This window comes from Helicoverpa zea, chromosome 15 (assembly GCF_022581195.2).
Source record: "Helicoverpa zea isolate HzStark_Cry1AcR chromosome 15, ilHelZeax1.1, whole genome shotgun sequence".
Classification (NCBI taxonomy): Eukaryota; Metazoa; Arthropoda; class Insecta; order Lepidoptera; family Noctuidae; genus Helicoverpa; species Helicoverpa zea.
Genome location: NC_061466.1, coordinates 971,276 through 990,574, shown reverse-complemented (window position 1 = coordinate 990,574; position 19,299 = coordinate 971,276). Strand labels below are relative to the sequence as shown.

The window sequence follows — 19,299 nt, the reverse complement described above, 5'->3', positions numbered from 1 at the left end:
TGACCAACCCTTGGTTTCTCTTAGTTTTATTGGGTGTACAATTTTATTGCTACATCTAAATTACAATTAAATGGCAGGAACATTAAGTAAAATATGTTTGTTTATTTTCATGAAGAAACTGCTGAAGATCGTGGTTAATGTAGAATTTGACCGGACATAAAACAGTAAATCCGTTTTGGGATTCTGTAATTTTTTCGCAAGGGAACCGATGGTGTTGAGTGATCAGTTTTGCCATTGCAAAAGAGTGACCTCTTAAAGTAGAGGTTCATTATGAAAGACTTAATATACTCTGAAACTTATTACGTATATACAAGGTGTTGATTTGCATTTGTGCCATACATCAGGAGGAGGACATAAAATACGTAAATAATCGATTGGAATTACAGTAGACGGGAAACAGCTCATAAGCACTGCTTTTTTTTGTCATTGTAATGTCGAAGTATTTCAGAAGTAATCCAATTTTATGAATGAAATTCATGAATAATCGTTGTGTATGCTTTGTGTTTGCGTTTGTGTGAGGGCGCAGCACGGTTTTAAGGCCAGTAACACACGCGCCAAGTTTAAATACGGCTAGATGACATTGACGGAATTCCGAAAAAAAATATAAAAAAAATTACGTACCAATTTTTTTGTTGATTTGGGTCGAGAATCATTAGCATAATTACGTCCTTGAATATGGCACGGATGGAAATCAACAGCTTGTATAATGTATAATGTCGGGACACCTTTTCACACACGGTCGGTTAGCCCCATGGTAAGTTATTATTTAACTTGTGTTATGGGTGCTAACCCAACTGATAAACTACATATATACATATTTATAAATACATATTGTAACACCCAGACCACGGCCAACAAGCATGCTCATCACACAAATGTCGACCGAACCGGGGATCGAACCCGGGACCTCAGGTTCGGCAGTCCGGCGTGGTGACCATTGCGCCATCGAGGTCGTTTTGAAGTAAAAAAAATACTCATCCAAGAAGGTGTTAAACAAAGTAAAAACCCGATACATCCTTTATTTAAACACCTTTCAAAATATAATTCACACAGCTAACATAACGGCAACAAAAAAGAGGTGTAAAATTGCAAAAATAAATTACGATTTCATATAAAAATTGATTATTCGGTGTTAAGGTGTGAGAGTGCGTTTGTCGTACGCGCCGGCCGTGCGCAGACGCACGTGAAAGCAGAGTTATGTGTTGGCCTTATATGGGGCGGTGGGTGATCGCTAACAAAGTGCTTTCAGTGTGTAGGTGTGAATTATTGTAGGATTTTTATTAGGCTTTGATAAGTGTTGGATTAAGCTATTTTGTTTGAAATTAATGGGTTCAATGGGGTCTTACGGTTTTTTTTGTGGTTTGAGTAAACGGCTTTTTTTGTTTATTTTCTAGAGTGAAGAATAAAAATCTAATCTAATTACCTATCTACTGCTAATAACTTTTGTATATTTGTGTTATTTGACAGCCCATATAAATAGTGTTCTATAGGTAGCATAGGTGCGAATATTTCATTCAGCGACTGATTCAATGTACTTAACAATATTATTCTATAGCAATATTTTGGTCTACCAATAAGGACAGAGTTTCCGAGTTCAGCCCTAAAATATAATCGATCAATCTTGTCCTCGGAACAGCTGCAATTTGTTCGTCAATATGCAAGCGTTTTGCGTTTTGTACTTGGTTGTACATGTCAAGTTTGTAATAATGCTTCCGTTTTGGTTACATTGAATATGCATAATATTTTGCGGCGCAGTAATGACAGGTTGTGCCGACTTTTGTGCGCGGATGTACCGTTGGGTTTAAGTGGAATGCTGTCAAAATGTTATATTGGTTGTCAATTTATGGACATTGGTGTAAGGATATTAGCTCTCAAAATTAGACACTGTTTATGAGGTCCAAGGGCACTTTCAGGTCAAGTTTTTTCAGGAATTCAAAAATATGTGACAATGCCTTGGAAGTAGGTACAAATCATTAATACTTTCTCACTAACATTTAATGCATTTTAATTTGCACTAGTAATTACTTATGGCCGAAGTTCATAATCATGACTCAAACAATTTCTCCACTTACCTATACGATGAAAAAGAAAACTACAGAAACTTAATTAACTTTTTGTTGACCCTGCCAATTACCGAATACAATAGTCAGGCGCTGAAAACATACTTAGAAGTCTAAAATTAAACTTTAAAAGGGTGAAATAAGGCTTAAAATCCCTTGTTGCCTTTCGAGTAGATCCTCACAAGTCTAAGTTCTAGCGAAAATTTACAATAAAAGGTTTGTGTTTGGTCGTAAAAGAGGTGTATTAAGCGAAGATTATTATTTAAAAGCAACTAATAACCACAGGCGGTATGGTGGTAGCAATTACAATTTTACAACGCCATTCTTCCGCAAGTAATAAAGGAGGTTATAGCCAATTGCTTGCAAACCTTCATGCTCGTGTCATTTTTGAAAATAGAAAAGAACGACATTTAAAAATATAATTTTCGAACGCAATGCCACAGATATTAAAATTGATTGTGTGGTTTTGAAATGAAATGGAACCTACGAGTTGATGGTTTTTCTTTTGACGGTTCGGGATTGTTCACACCAAACGTATTGTCCGCCGCTGACTGTGAGTATACTCACTGTCTGCCCCAGTGTGAACGTCGACTCAATCTGCAGTACGCGTACTCACCAAGCCGACAATAAGCTATAGCGTACGATGCGCTACATGTGTGAACAAAAGAATAGGCTCGTGTAGGTTCACACTAGATGCGTACGCTGAGCGGCTGACTATTCTACACATAAAAGAGCTCAGTATTTGAACCCCCCAATCTTCATACATAACAGATGCTATGTCTTCCCAAGCGCATCTTCGTAAGTTTCTATCACTAAATTCTTCTGAATTCGCATTCCAAATACATTCTCTAGAATGTACTTCTGCAATAAACTTTTCGGTGTCGAACATCGCGAGGTGTCACGTGTCACGTCTGTCCTCATTGAAGTTTGTTTCTCGAGTGTATTGCGGCCGATGCGCGCGGCGGAGCGGCGCTATTCGGCAACTGCGTCCGCGTAGCCAATCCGCGTCCGCCGTGCATAGTCGCGTAGTAAAATAATCGGCCACTGAGAGTCAGCGACAACAGACGACGTAATAGCGTATAGTCGGTTCGGTGTGAACGACAATTTCAATATATATGGAAAAGCAATAAACTGCGTAACGCGCGCTCACAGTCAGCGGCCGACAATACGTTTGGTCTGAACGATGCCTTCGTGATAAAATTGATACATGCTTGGTTTTGATTACCTTTAACACAGAAGGAAGAAAACTAAATTTGGTTTCGCATAATAGCTTGTAGAAGTAAAAAAACGGTGCCTAAAACTTCCAAATTCCCTCAATAATTATCATCAAGTTTGAGTAGGTACAATAATTTAAGCACAAATATAATTTAAAACACTAAGTAAATCTCGCTATAGCCTCAAATAGAGATCAGCACAATGTATGTTCTTTCCTTGTAATATTTTCTAACAACCTACACATAAACTACTTCAACAAATCCGAGTATTCAGAACTAGCAAGAGCGTCTAAATTAACAGCTCACAATAAAAAAAAAATACAAAGCCACACTTGCCTGCCACCTACCTCGATAATAACTTTAGTGGAGCAAAAAGTCTTAAACACATGTCTCACTAGAGGCCAGTTATTATAGACTTGATTATAGTTTTCGACCCTGGAAGCACGCTAACACACCTCTATTAGCTGGGTCTCATTTTGCCTAGGTGTTTTCCGATTAGTTTGCATACTAATATAGGCTTGTTTTGAAAATAATTAGCTTAAAAAGGAATACAATTTTAGTAGGTATTACCAGGAACGAGATCATTTTATGAATTTTACTCTATATCGATGATTCTTTACCAGGTATAGATGAGATTCGTAAAAATGGAAATGAATAGTAAAAATACTATGCTGAAATCAGTATCAAAATTGGTTCAGTCCAACGTGAGATAATCGTGCACAAACATTTACATGCAAGTAAACTGCGAACCCCTTTTTATATTAAGTATTTTATAACTAAACCAATACACATAAAGAATCATAAAGAAAGCAACATACTCTTTACAAGATCACTTTTGATGTGCGCTCACTCATAGCTTAATCAACCTAACACCACATAAAACTGGAACCCAACTAATACATACTTTGTAAATCCCATCACAAATTCCAGTTAAAAACTAACAATAAAAACTGGTGTGGTCTAGCATAAACTTCAGTTATTTACAAGGGATAAACGTCAGCTGCCATGATAAGGTCAAATTGTCTATCCAAGTTTACAGGCCAGTAAAATATCCTAGGCGTTTGTTAGGCTGGTTTCCAGGCATAGCTCAAGTTATAGCCCTGTTCAGAAAAGCAGGAAATAGGTTCTAAGGTAACGAGGTGAAGGTTTTTATTGTTTTTTAATGTCGTTTTTGACTCTTGGTTGGGTTTTTTTCCGGTATTTTGCTATATTTGAAGTTTTAAATATTTCAATTTGGTAAAGATCGCATGAAAGTCCATGTGACATTCAAGTTTATCACAATCAAGCCGTGAGGATAAATAGACAAGGCGGAGGCTTTGATTTATAATACCTATGTAGGTACTTAGTAATGTTATATGGATCCCCTAGAAGAACTATCTAGGTACTGAATATCTTACGTTACTAGCTTCTTGTTATTTAAGTGTTATCTTAACTGTAAACTCACAGTCGAAGTATTTTGACTAAATTCACGACCTGGATAAAGCAATGTCTTTAACGGACCTTACAAATCCAAAGAATTGAGCATATATGAGTAAAGCATAAAAATAACTAACAAAACTGAAATAACATTTTGTTAATAATTTAATTCGTTTCTTTATTTATGTCTGGGAAGGAATTACATACATATTTAATAAATGAAAAGGAACTTTACGAGTTCCTTATTCCTGAACACAGACGATCAAAACTACCCAGCGTCGCTCATATTTTGGATAAACTGCCAAAACGAAATACCAACTAAAACAAATTATTACAAACTGTTACCTATTTAAGCTAATTTAACACCTGAAACGCCTATTACCATACAAATAGGTATTTAACTTGGACAAATATAAATTTATTTTGCCAAGTTTAATGTTATTGTCTGAAATATGGGCATAGACACGCCACCATGTCGTATTTACACTGGCGTGCACAAATCTCGGGACGAATTAATACCTTGGCCGTTTATTTGAATGGCTTGTCAAGTGTTCCATTGACACTACAAGGCGATTTGAATTAACATTCGTTTTGGTTGAGTATTATTATAATTTTCTTCTGTCAATGGTTAATGTTGTTGCGAGTGGTAATTTTTTGCCGGTCTTTTATAAGTTTTACTTATTATAGATCGCATAATATTGTCTGATCGACAATTTTATTTGTTTCTTCAGTTTCATTACACGCCTTAGTTATTAGATTCACTGAATAACTGTGCATTTGTAACTTGATAAGATCCTTATGTAAAGTTTTACCTATCTATCACAAATAAATACTCTGATTCTGATTATGTATAAGCCGTAATGGGAAACGCATACATAACTTTACAAGACATATATGTACGAACATTTTTGCAGTCAGTTATCAAGAACTTACTATGTAAAAAATGGATCAACAATTACACATAAATTAATATCCTCATATAATTACTCCCTTTTCAAGCAATCAAGCAATTTATAAAAACGTAACCTACATCAATTTGAATCGTATTAAGATTTAAAAAAGCGGGATTATAAACGAGTGCCATTTTTTTGTTCTGTCGCTGTGTACCGCAAATTGGCCAATAAAAACGTTTAATTGAGATATCGAGACGAATATACTCCGACTCCAATCTTGATCTTGTGAGTACAGAGGTTTACACAAGTGTTATTGCGAAAATTTTTGTATTTATTTGATGGGTCATTTAATATTGGGCAGATTTATGCGGAGTTGTAAAAATAATACTAGTATTTTAAGGAAAACTTCTAAAATTCTCAAGAAACCAAAGACAAAAAATCCCTAATATGTGCCTAACTTAGTAACGTAGTATTTACATGAATTAATTAAATGATATTATGAATTATAGGTGGAAAAGTCGGTTATATTAATTTCAATATATCTGTGTACTTACTGGATAAACTCATTTCTGATAGAACTAAAAAATATTCTAACATTATCTGACGAAAAAGTATTTCCAAACAGTTCGTTTAATTCTCTAAAAATACAAATACTTAGACATAAGAGAAGCTTACTACTAAAATAAATGTAGGTAAATTCTACTACTTGTCGCCACACCAGTACGTTATCTAGAACGCGGCTCAAGGAGGCGCTCCCGATGGCTATCGCGCATTACAGCACAGGTGGAGCCGCGTGTCTGCCTTGTATAGCCGTGTAGCCTGTACTGCAGTCGGTAAGAACGATTTATGGACGCAGCTTACAATACAACTGTGTTATTTGTGTGGATGATTGTAAAAATGCGAAAGATGTAATGTGGAAGGGTCTTTTGGAGGTTCGATTGTAGATATAGTTTTTTGTCTTGGGAAAACTTCGCTCTAAAGTTGGCTACTACTACATAATGTGCAACGCGTCAAATGACTGACACCTAAGAGCACCTTTCTTTTATTTATTGTGTTTTTTTCTTGCGTTCCTAATAATATAAAATGATCATAGTATTTTTTTGAAAGTAGACTTTATTTCTACTAGATAGTAGAAATAAAGTGTGGTAACGTTAAAGTACTTATATTTTCAGATTTCTGTCGTGTACATAATTAAGGCTTATTGTGTAGTCAGTTTACATTATCATCATCATCATTAAATCTACTTTTATCAATTAACTTACCACAAATAAAAATTCAAACCTAACATGTAAACCCACAAAGGTGAAATGGTCACCATCTTACACTATCAAAACACATAGATTTCCTTACAGCATTATCAAGCACACAGCTTAACACCCACAAACCCAATAACAATCATAATTGCGTGCTCCAAGTAGCGGGTGTTGGTCCTCTATACTGTTGCACAATTTCCTTAACGTAATTTACGACTTGCACTCAAACGTACATACGCTTTCTTGTTGCTACATTATAATTTAGCTCGCTTTAGTTGTTATTGTATTGAAATAGGAGGCTGCTTTGATATTTTATTGTGGACTGCTGAAGGTAAATGTTTAGCGTTTATCATTGCTGTAGTAGCGTGTAGTAAGTAGTACCTAGTAGGGACAAAAATGATTCCGTCAGCATATGACGAATGAAGATTTTTGTTGATTTTTTTCAATTTTAATCTATCAAAATAAATTCAGTTCATCATCCACCTTTTCCCAACTACCCTTTTTCAGCTCTGTTACGTTCTTAAATCTTTTCAAAACAGATGTCATAAGCGTAGGTACCAAAGAAACACAACTCAACTTACCAGGGCGACATACAATTGCAAAATAAGCGGCCACCTACACAATCGCGGTCGCTAATCAAGAGTTTAAAATTAAACAATGTTTAGACTCATACGACGTAGCAAGGTTTATAAATAGCTTCAGTATTGTTCTTGTTGTGTCTAAAATCCTGCTTTCCTAGTTTAGACAGGCAAGTGTTGATTGTTTAGGCCGTTCGCACGTGATTACTACCAGGGCCGCATAAGTAGGAAGTCAGTTAAATGAACCGTTGTAGGGAAAGTTATGGGAATTCAGTGTTTTCAGTTTTTGATGTGGAAATAGATTTTGTTTAAGGCTGCGTTTTTTGTTGGGTTAGTAGTTATCTTTAAATACTTCTTCATGTTCTGTTCTGGGTGTTGCACTAAGTAAGCATCATTTCGTAAGGAAAAATTTGGATACCTGATTCTCCAATATTTTGGGGTGGGTGGGTATACATATCATTGGACCTTTGCGTCATTTTAATAGGTATTTTATTCTAAAGACTAACTTTAATATCGTGGATTTTGTAAGATGTAAAACTTGTAGACGTAAATATAAAAACCAACATAAAAGAAACCGATTAACAAGCCACACCGAAATCCAATAAAGACCTCGTAGACATGTTTAATAAACGCGAGCCAAATAAAATATCTTCAAATAAAATTTATGAACAAGAAACAGCTCATCGATATAATAAATTGAATGAAAACCGCGGGAGTCTTGAAGATGCTGAATAAAAAATAAAAGAGCGCGAGGTGATGAATAATAAAAATGTGGGTGCTGAACATGACATGGTCGGATTTATTGACGAGCGTAAGCGACCACCGGCCGCGGTCGCTACCTACCTCCGAATGGACGACGAGTGATGAGTACAGGCACGTATACACGTGCAATACCATAAATGAAATGGGAAATATGATGCAGAAGGTATTAATTGAGCAGTTTTGGATGACGAAGGTTGACAATGAAACTTGTAGATCTAATCTAATTCATAATTAGCAAATTCTAAGGTATCTGCAGGTGTCTTCTATTGCAGTGTTCATTCTACGATTGTATATTTTAGGAGCGGTACAAGATATACAGTTTATAGTTTTTGTTTACCTACTGATGCTCATTTTTTATTTATAAGAACTATTTTAAGCTTTGACTTCCAAAATCAATTTAGTATCATTCGCCTCCAGTGTATACCACCCGTACATATTCACTTAAACAGTAACGACCGCAGACGATTTCTTTCAGCGTGCGCCGTCTCGCGATTTATCGGCTATAAACATGCCGCGTGAATTGTATGCGCGAAGTATCCTAAACGTAAGTGATAATGCCAGACAACAACGCCATGTAAACTCACTCCACATATAGGTCACCAATAATAAAAAGAAAATTATGATGAAGTGGCTGCGGTAGGTCTTAAAGAAGATAAAAAAAAATGTACGAACAGAAAGCTCACTCAAATACATACTTGTGAAAATCGGAATCAAAATTATGATGCCTGTGGTGGGTCTGGTTTGATATGATTTATATTTGAATCCTAAAAAGCTAAAAGCAATTCAAATAACGAATTTGAATAAAAAAATATATTCAAACTACTTCATGGTGTTACAGCACGATTGGGCAAGATTTAAATCCTGTGGTAATCTACCGCGCAAAAACCAGCAACTTCGAATTGAACTGTCAGTTAAACAAATTAATAAAGCTCAACTAGCTAAATAGCCACTCACCACATTACTGGGAAAAGAGCTAATCAAATCCTTCACCTAAAGCCTGAAGCTAGCTCAATAAATTTAATTGAAAATCAAGTCTATGATTCATATGACTGAGTCGACATAGCTGAGCGCAATTTTGCCGTGTTGGTGTACTGTCGAGCGATCAATCATGGATAATTGCTCCCAAGCGCCTGTTATTCTATTAACTTAGCAAAACATTTAATTACCACGACTTTATTAGAGTAGTTAGCTGCTCTTGTTTGTTTGATATATTTTTTGGTATTGTGGAATATTAGTTTAATAGTCATAGTGTTGATTGTGAGGCTTGCTTTAGTTTTATTACCTTTGTAATTTCTCTTCCTTCTTCTTCGCAGACGTACGTTAGCATCATCGTCTTGAAAATATTTATGGCGGAGAATGCGCACGTCTTTGTCAGTTCTGAATTATTAGTAATAAAGTCTTCGTCTATCGTAGACTGACGTCAAAACAGACTTACAAATATATACCCCATTCATGTCTTATCATAACGGTCAATAAATAAATCTTACAAAAAATATGTCCAGTTATATCTGAGAATGTCTGCCGGTACTTCTATGAAGTCTTAAATCTGTCAGTCAGAGCACTTATTTGCTGAATATATAATCGAAACGTAAATTCGCTACTGACCAACAACCTATAAATATTATATGACGAAGCATTACTTCAAACCTTTTAATGACAGATCTATGATACGGAGCGATAATCAGATACAATAACGGTAAACAAACTTACTTTTACTTGCAAAAATACAACCACAATCAAAGTCAACCGTACTACTTTATGATAAGGTCCCAATTTAAATTCACATTGTTTATCATTGGTAAATGCAATTTTGTTCCATTGATAGAAGATGACAGAACGGTATGAAACATTGGCGCCAATTTGCACCAATCAAAATAGTTGGTTAAACTTGACCTGTGAATTGGAGAAATGTACTTGACAATGCTACAATGAAGTTCAAAGTGCCTATAAATGAACTGGCGACACTAGTTTGTCTTCATTTGTGTTGTACTTAGAACAAATAAACTCTTCAATATTATATACATAATGTATTGCTAATTCTGATTCATCATTGATAGGAGATAAGAGATTGATGCTACAATCTCTAATACCTAAGTACATAATAAAAAAACATTTAAACGACTACAATAGTTTGGTCCAGAAGTCACGAAATGCCACTATTACCGACATTCCCTTGAACATTATTAAATGAGTGATATCCAGTGACATCCATGTTACTTTTTGCACTAGATTAAAAAGAGGCAAGAAAGAATTGACGCCTAAGGCATTGTTGATGTTAAAAGATCTGCCGCATTCCATGTAGTTAAGAGCCTAAAACTTCTATAAATTATTTACAATGTAGTCGAGAGTGTCATTCGTATATCTTCGCGTGACCACTATACGTCTTCTCGGGGCATTTTACCGGCAGCCTCCAGGGCTCTCATTTGCATACAGAAACTGTTTCTGGTTTCGTTACCATGCAGTTTATTATCTGCCTTAAAACTTTACCATTTAACCCAAATCAAATCAATTTTATTTCTTAACACATTTATAAGTACCATTGACTATAATTAGAGATAAAATGCTAGATATCCAAATCACTTTGCACAACACGAAACAACAAACTAAGTATTTGGAAAAAACCCCATGCATCGAAGGACAATCTAACATTTATGAAATGTCAAAACAAAATGCCAAGACATTTGGCGAACTCAATGCAAAATAGAGGCTATCAGTCAATCATAGATCTTATCGAAGCGGCAATAATCATGTCATACATCGGCCATTAGAACAATTAACAATTCATTACGTGCTTTACATGGCAGTATGGCGATCGCAATTTGTACTGACATTCAGTTGATTCGGCCCCTTATATGGATCAGGTTATCTGTTCGATCTCGTTTGTTGAATTAATAGCTATGGGTTCCTTAAACTACATCATTCATATCGCAGATATTGCTTCGGTAGGTTCAATCAACTGCGAACAGATTTTAAATGCTAGATTTAGTAAAGGTGGAATTAATGATATAATAAATACCTCAATAGCAATACAAAAGTTCCTAAAACCTACTTCTCAAACACATACAGTTCTTAAGATAACCCGAATCACTAAAAACAAAAAAAAAACGAAAGCCAAAAACCTATCAGAAGCCATTAATAATAATCACTTAAAAGCTTCAAAGTGAATTGTCACAATACGTAAAGCTATTACAAATCTAAATTGAGATGTGAAGAAAGCGGCCGTCTGTTTCAATGAAAGTGTCCAAACGGAAGAAAAGAAAAAAGAAGCGGAGACAAATGAACAGCGACGTCTGTCACGTCGTTTGTCATCGGCTGTTAACAGGTTTAGTCATGGCACTGTTATTATTGTAATGGATGTCGAGAATTCCGAAGTCATAATTGACTTTGATACGATTGAGCCGGAGTTTCGGGTTTCAGTGGAATTTTAGAGAGAAAGAAAGTCAGAGAATTTAATAAAAATAACTTTTGTTGAAATGCTTCTAAATGTGGTAAGACACTTTGTTTTGCAAAAACGTGTGGAATCGATAATTTGAAGCTTACTACTAATATTTATACACTTATGAGTTGTTTGCCAAATTGTTTATGAAGCACTAATTTGACTCAATTGAGCAAATCAAATGACAATTACGCACTTCTCGTGTTGAACTCTAATCGATCTCCGCATGAATTGATGCATCAATAAACAAGTCATTCATAGTTTCATTACAACAATTCTTCCGACCGTTATCATTATTTTTTATTGTAATTTCATAGAGATTTATGCTGATCGATTTGACTTTTGCAATATTTTTATTTTCTGCATTCAATGCCAAAACAATGATTGGTAATTACTATGGTAGCAAGATGTTAACGATAGGTACCTTTGTAATTTTGTTCTTCTTAAGAGGTCAAGCGTTTGTGATGTATCTGAAACAAGAAGAAATATTTCTTATTAGCAACAATAGATTTTAATAGGTCATTAATGATGATGTCGTCATCGTTTTATTGTCTTTTATAATTAGCTGGTCAATAAGGGCAGTGTCTACTGGAAATAGAAAGAATGAGGAAGCTTTGTAGCGTTCAATGTCCATAATTGGCAGTACCTAGTTTTTTACCCACTAACTCTTCAAGGAGTATAGTTTTAATGAAACACATAAAGCGGCTATCACCAAAATAATAATTCTGGATTGCATCATTAAATCCTTAACACCCGTTACTCCAAGAACCAAACATTCGTCTAAAAGCGAAATCAACACTAGTTCCAACTCCGTAGATGGATATACAGTTTATTATAATCCGAAATCGTGACTCGAGTCCCAGATATAATCGTTTGACACCTAACAAGCTTCCTTGGGTGAGGACGCCAAATGGCCCACCTGTAAACGAGTTGAAATGTATAATACTGCGTGTGTTATTTAACACGAGATACAGAAATTTTGCTGGTAATTATGTTGTCAAAAATGGTGGGATTTTTGACGATGACATTTTAGATCTCAAGGCGACACCTACAAGTAAATGAAAATTGTTTGTTGGGCAAAATAGATGTGTAAGTTTGGTGACTTAGTGCTGTTAGTAAAATTTAAAACTAAAAACGTAACTATTCCAAGCTTCTTTAACTACTCTTAATTTCTTCGAAATCCTAAGAATTTAATTAACATACATCCACATAATCAAATCATCTACAAACATTACTACGCATATTCCCAGCACTGCGTCCGAAATTGAAATTAGGTTTTGACACTTCATAAGTGAGTTTACAAAATCGTTGCCAAGTCTCGTGAATAGTGACGGGTTGACGGTGGATAGTGTTTCCGAGATGCACGTGGCATGCACTGAAGAATTCTCTCAAGTTATTATTATAGGAATATACATATGTCGTTTATTTTGGATCACACAAAGATGAGTTAGATGATTTCCGAAATTATGAGGGGCTTCAGAATTAATCTTCAGTTGACCCAGTTGTTACTGTTTATGTGGCATTTATAAAGTCGTAATTTGATAGAGGATTCAATGCTATTCAATTTAAATTACGACTATAAAAATCCAATACAATCGGTTTTACCATATATGATCTTGCTATTGTTTCATATATTATGGAGGGAAACTCATTTCAGGACAGTTAATTATTTCGTCTCGTTGGGTGGCTAATCAATTCAAACGACTTATGAAATATCCATTGCTTTAAGAACGAATAATTTACATTCAACCATTTCCTTTACAATATAATTTAGTAATCAGTTAATTACTGTTGGGTCCGTTAATCGGCTGTGCGATACCGTACCTCCATGAAATCCTATTTGGCGAATTCGTCGGACTCAAAATGGGAACCTTCACGTAACCATAACTGATAAATTTAAATTACTTCACTGACAACTGTAACAAACAACGCAGCGGGAGCTCTGGCAATGCTGAACCACCTTTACTTTTCTAGCCACTGGAATATCAACTTTAACATTACAGTCATAGAGCACATAACAACCAAAAACATAATGATCGTTTACATTATACACAGGAAGAGTTTTGAAGGATTTTGAACCCTAAAGACAGCTATCTTTTAATCCAATTTTGATTTGAGCTTTCTGTTTCGCGTAGATAGGTCTTTTCAAGTCCATTAAACAAAATATCACTCCTGAGCCGTACAAACTTGTACAGTAAATGCAATTCAAACATTATGATTTGTGATAATTATACTTAAATGCAAACGTCAAGTGCATGGCATTCATAAATCATACGGATAAAGTAACTACAAACGATGGATTTAATCTTATACAAATATACATTTGTTCTCTATGGGGCGTTTGAGTATGATGCATTAGCTTTGAAATTAACACGACAGTTTAGCAAAATACGAAGATTAAACAACTTTAACTAAATGACCTTTCAACTTCAGTACATAAACATTTAAAGCAATCCTGTTCTCTATCAAGAAAATCTTAATTTATTTAATTACTTGTTCTAGAAAGCTACTCATTTATTTGCTTATCCTTATGCAGCGTTGGTATTGTCAGACGTCCTGCTGCTATCTAAGCCAGTTTCCCTAAATAGGCTAGCGGGTAAAAGATCTCTTTAGAATATTCAAGTTAGAATTTCATATCGTGAAGTAGAAAGTGCAAACACTCCGAATTAAGGCAAGGAAATTAAACCATTAGATGACTACTCATAAACCAGAAGTAAATCCATAACCAAAAACCGACTGAACCTCCCAACACGGCCAGTAAAGATGTTAAACAAGGATCAAAAGTGGTCAGCGATTACACAAAAATCCAATTCAATTACCACGTCTTTTGTGATCTAAAAGCCGCCTTTGTAACCCATAGTCAGCCGAGTACCCGAATAATCAGACCAAATATTTGTTCTGCAATTTGTTTACCCTTCGTATTGAGGAGCAGGCGCCCTCTAGTGTTACATTCAACATTAAAGAAGTTTATTTCATGAGAAATTCTGTCAGGACATCGTGGGAACGGAGGCGTACCGCAAGGGTCAATATTGGCCCATACAATTTCATTGTCAAGTTTTTGGTAGCTTTAGTGTTGTATCCAAACAAAGTTGTTGCTGCTATCCGCTTTTACACCTACGTTAGCGTGATGTTTATATTTGTGATTAGTCTGTCTGTCCCCTGCCGATATATAATGGTAAATAATGCATTGTTGTGGGTCAACTTTTATGACTTAGAGCTTGGGATTCATCATGGGTGGCTTACGCGTTTTAAGCTTCTTTCCAGAATCGTTTTATATGGTGCGTTATAAATTAAATGGCTTATGGAAAAATGAATTTTGACGTTTTTATATGCAGAGAAGTTGAAATGTTGATTAAGCTTGCATTAATTTAGCTATTTCTTGGTATCTCATGTAGACTCCGGATAATAAATTATGGTTTCTATTGCCTGCATTTTTATATTACTGTTAAAAACATATTTCCTAAAGACACCTGTGGAAAGCTACATCCGGTATTTGACATTTCTACAAGTTACCTCAATAATTCCGCAGCTTCACCTTTCCTAATTAATGGTAAAATATGACACCTGCGAACATTACAAGAATCCCCATATTACCATACTGACATGTCAATTGTAGCCAACGAGCATATAAATCCACCATTAATTAAAGGTTTGATGTTAATTTAATCAATTAGTTTCGAAATTCCGAGCGCTATCGAATTAGGTATCGTATAATGAGTGTGATTGATAAGCGAATTGTTAGGATTAATATGTTGCGTTTTGTTCGTGTGAATGTGAAGGACTAAAGTAAAGGGCTGGTGAGTGCACAGTAGTCTGGTTCTGATTGCTAAGAATAGTACACATGTTAGAATTACAAGATAAAATAAAGCAGCCGATTTTCTGATTGGAATACCAGATACCTACAAAAATATAATCAAACTTGAGTAAACCAATACAGAAGATTAATTTGCTGAATAACCCTACGCATCAAGTAACGACAGCGCACTTAAAATATCCTAAATTGCTATCAAAGGAATGCCTAAATTCACTCACTCAACCGACTTAGTCACGTCAGCCATCAGTTGTCACATACAAATAAGATCCTGCTTTTCAACAACCTACATACCCAAAACGCCTAATATGTCTCCCACGGGAATGTCTGAAATGACCTATTTTATGGCACTTAAAATCTAATACTTGGTTCAATGGAAATGTAGGACGGTGTGTCAACGGCTTGCCGGTTTGTTTTACGCTAGTCCACTGGATTAGCATTCTTCACGCTCATACTAATAGGTGCGCAAAAACTTCGTTAGTGTTGATCGGCTTGTCAACGGTGACGGCTACAAGTATTGCCACTAGGCTTTACTTGTTTAAATATACCTACAAAATGTGGGCAGAATGTTTTAGCTCCGTTATCTGTCCTTTGATAATACAATTTGATTTATCAGCTGACAAAATTGCGATTTTGTTTAGTGGGAAAAACGTGATAATTGAAACCTTGATTTGTATAAGTTTCATTCATCTTGGTGTCAAGAATTATTATTGTGATTTGTGGTTTATTTGATAACGACCCAAAGTAATTGATGGAAGTAAATAAAAAAATACTAGTTACTATTAAACTATTTAGAAGGTATACGTTGAAAAGCATCGACAGTAACACTGAAATCAATATTTTGCGAAAAGTTATTATCAATTTACTAAACTTAAAGGTGAAGCTAGCAACGATATTCCAATAAATTATAAACATTTATAGCATTTCCATAAGCAGTGAAATTTATGATCCTCTGAAACTCCTGCCTCCAGGAAATGCAAGAACAGATGAGAAAGGTACCAAGAAAAATCCATTAAATACAAACGAACCGACAGACACTCCACATTATATTTACGCTAACTTTATGTAAAATAATGAATGGTTGCCAATCATAGCATCAATTTATTATACTAATAAGAAAACACTTATAGGCGCCACGTTACGCAAGCCTCGCAACTGGTTATTAGAACTAGGATTAATCATGAAATGTTCTGGTTAGCTTTTGCAATTATGTGGTAAATTAGTTTCCTTCGCCTCCATGTTAGTCTAGAAGTCATAGAAGTGACAAAGTGCTTTAATGGCTTGTCATCCCATATTTGAAGTCCGACTAATGTTGCAGCGTTGAGTTAGGTTCATTTCATAGAAATATAGGGGCGATGATAGGTTTGCTAAGTGTGATAATTTTAGAAACATTTTAATTGATATAGCATACAGTCCCTGCTAATTATTCTCTTTTAATATAAGATTGAAAGTAACTCCATCTGTTTTCTATTTTACTTGAGTGCATAAGCAGTTCTTCGGGACGCTGATGGCATGGCACTCAGGGAAGAGCTAGTTTTTAATTACACATAATATTATTACTGGACGCTGAGAAGATTCTTTAGCCTTACCAAAATGATATCAATTTGATAAGTTTTGCGAATATCAATGACATAATCCGTCGTGCTCTTGTTGCCGTAGGCGTTCCAGCCATATTAGAACCCAGTGGTCTGGCACGCGACGATGGCAAGAGACCAGACGGTATGTCGTTGTTCCCGTGGAAGATGGGTAGGTCTTTAGTATGGGACGCGACTTGTGTCGATACTCTTGCACCATCTCACCTTCCTAGCTCGGCGCGATGTGCTGGTTCCGCTGCTGCGGCTGCAGAGAACCTCAAACGGCGCAAATATAGCACCCTGGTTGGTAACTATACCTTTGAGCCGTTTGGGGTTGAAACCCTCGGGCCGTGGCTGGGGTCCAAGTGCTCATCTGCTTTTTAAAGATCTGGCAAAGCGACTTGCTGACACTTCAAGTGACCCAAAGGCTGGTTTTTATTTTGGTCAAAAATTAAGCATTGCCATCCAACGTGGCAATGCTGCCAGCCTCTTGGGTACACTCCCGGTGGGCAGCGATGAGGAGTTTTTTGATGCCATTTTTTAGTTGTATATATGTATAAATAAGGCTTTTTTTTACGTCATGTAAATATCTAGATTTAATGTTATACAAAAATACATTAATAAATGCTTAATTATTTGATAAGTTGATACGAAAAAATATTTTCATAAGAAATGATTCCTCATGAATATAATGTCAGACATGTACGAACAGTTCAATACGAAGAATACAAAACCGATTGTATTAATACGTACAAGGAAATAAAATTCATAACATGGAACAGAAAGAGCCATGCGTCGCACCAGTAGTCATAATATTTACAATAATGCATTCGACAGACGTGGGAAGCAAAAACATTGCTTAAGTTATTCAAGAGCCACTCTACGAAGCAATACTTGATGATTTGAAACTTAACAGATTGTCGCTAGATCAATATCTGCTAGAAGCACCTTTAAAATTCGTTCGGAATATCAACTAGAGAGGTTGTGAAATTCATATCACAACTTCACTTTTGCCTTATTAGAAAGCCTTTTTATTTCCCAAAAGTCACTAATTTTGCTACTTTAACACATGTCTTTGCTGTAGTTGATATAGATAGGCACTTCTTTTGGCACTATTTCCATGTCAAATCCAAGAATCAATTCGACATCCGAAACGTTCCTATCCGTTTACATATTCCTTCGAACAACGCGATCTATCGACTTGGTCATAATCAAATTAAATATTGTGTAGATCAATAAAAATGGTCGCTTCCCTTATTATCGCGTTTCACACTTGACCGTGGAGCCATAATTACTGAAGTTCTCATAGTTCCAAGGGGTTTGTGTTAAAATTGTTATTAGGGTGCCATACATTTGGTGGATGGATAAAAGCCCTGACACTTGCCATGAATGAAAGATATTTTATTAGTGCAAGAGTATTTTATGGGCAATGGGGATTTAATTATCACTTCCTTGGACTGTCAAAGAAATCGTCACAGTAGGTTTTGGTATTTATTTATCAAAAGTCATAAAACACAAGGCATAAGACCTAAAGAGTTTGTTGAGCGAAGTATAATAGCATAGGTATTGACTGATAAATATAGAAGTAAGTTTTCAATTATTTACATTCCCCGTTATTTTGGTACACTCAGTCTAAATCCAACTGACACACATCCACATTCCGATCCCTATGAAAACATAATTAAATCCTTAAAAGGATAATTAAGCAATAAAGGAGCCTATTTGTAACCATCGGTTTACGATCCCAAATCGTCTGAGGATCGAATCGAATGCAATCGATTGTTTTATCGATTCCCATAATTACGGCGCTTATAGCCATCATGGCTTTATGGCGATATTAACGGGTTTTTCATGTTCTACCGGCGAGGAGTGTTAAGTATTGGTAATATTTTAAAGGATCTCAGCTTGGTCATAAAATTATGTAATCAAAATGGTTTGATGATTCAATCTAATGGGTCTTATCAAAATGTTTGTTCTTGTGGGAATAGATGTTGGGTTGTTTTATTTTTTATCAGAAGTTCATAATATCCAACTTAAACTACGTAAATCCCTCAGCTATAAATCGCAATATGACAGCTGCTTCCAAAAGTTCTACCTATGTGCAATTTATTCCTTAAATAAAATTGTGTTTATTTATATTGCCTCTATGGTTTAATACGGTATTTACTCTAAGGTATTTTACTTAAATATTCAGCTGTAATAATAATCAATAAAAAATCAAGCAAGTGACAACATTCCGTAATTTAAAGAACCTGTATACTTTAATTTGGTAGTCCCGTTAAGAATCCCACTCATCCTTAGA

General features: G+C 35.4%; 1 protein-coding gene across 4 annotated transcripts in view; it reads right to left on the bottom strand.

Moving 5' to 3' along the window:
- LOC124636819 overlaps positions 1 to 19,299 on the bottom strand; it is a 190,644-nt gene that overhangs the window by 42,437 nt on the left and 128,908 nt on the right. For all 4 annotated transcript variants that reach the window (XM_047172991.1, XM_047172993.1, XM_047172992.1 and 1 more), the window contains one exon: positions 12,037 to 12,082. The gene's annotated coding sequence lies outside the window, so the exon portion shown is untranslated. The remainder of the gene's footprint in view (positions 1 to 12,036; positions 12,083 to 19,299) is intronic.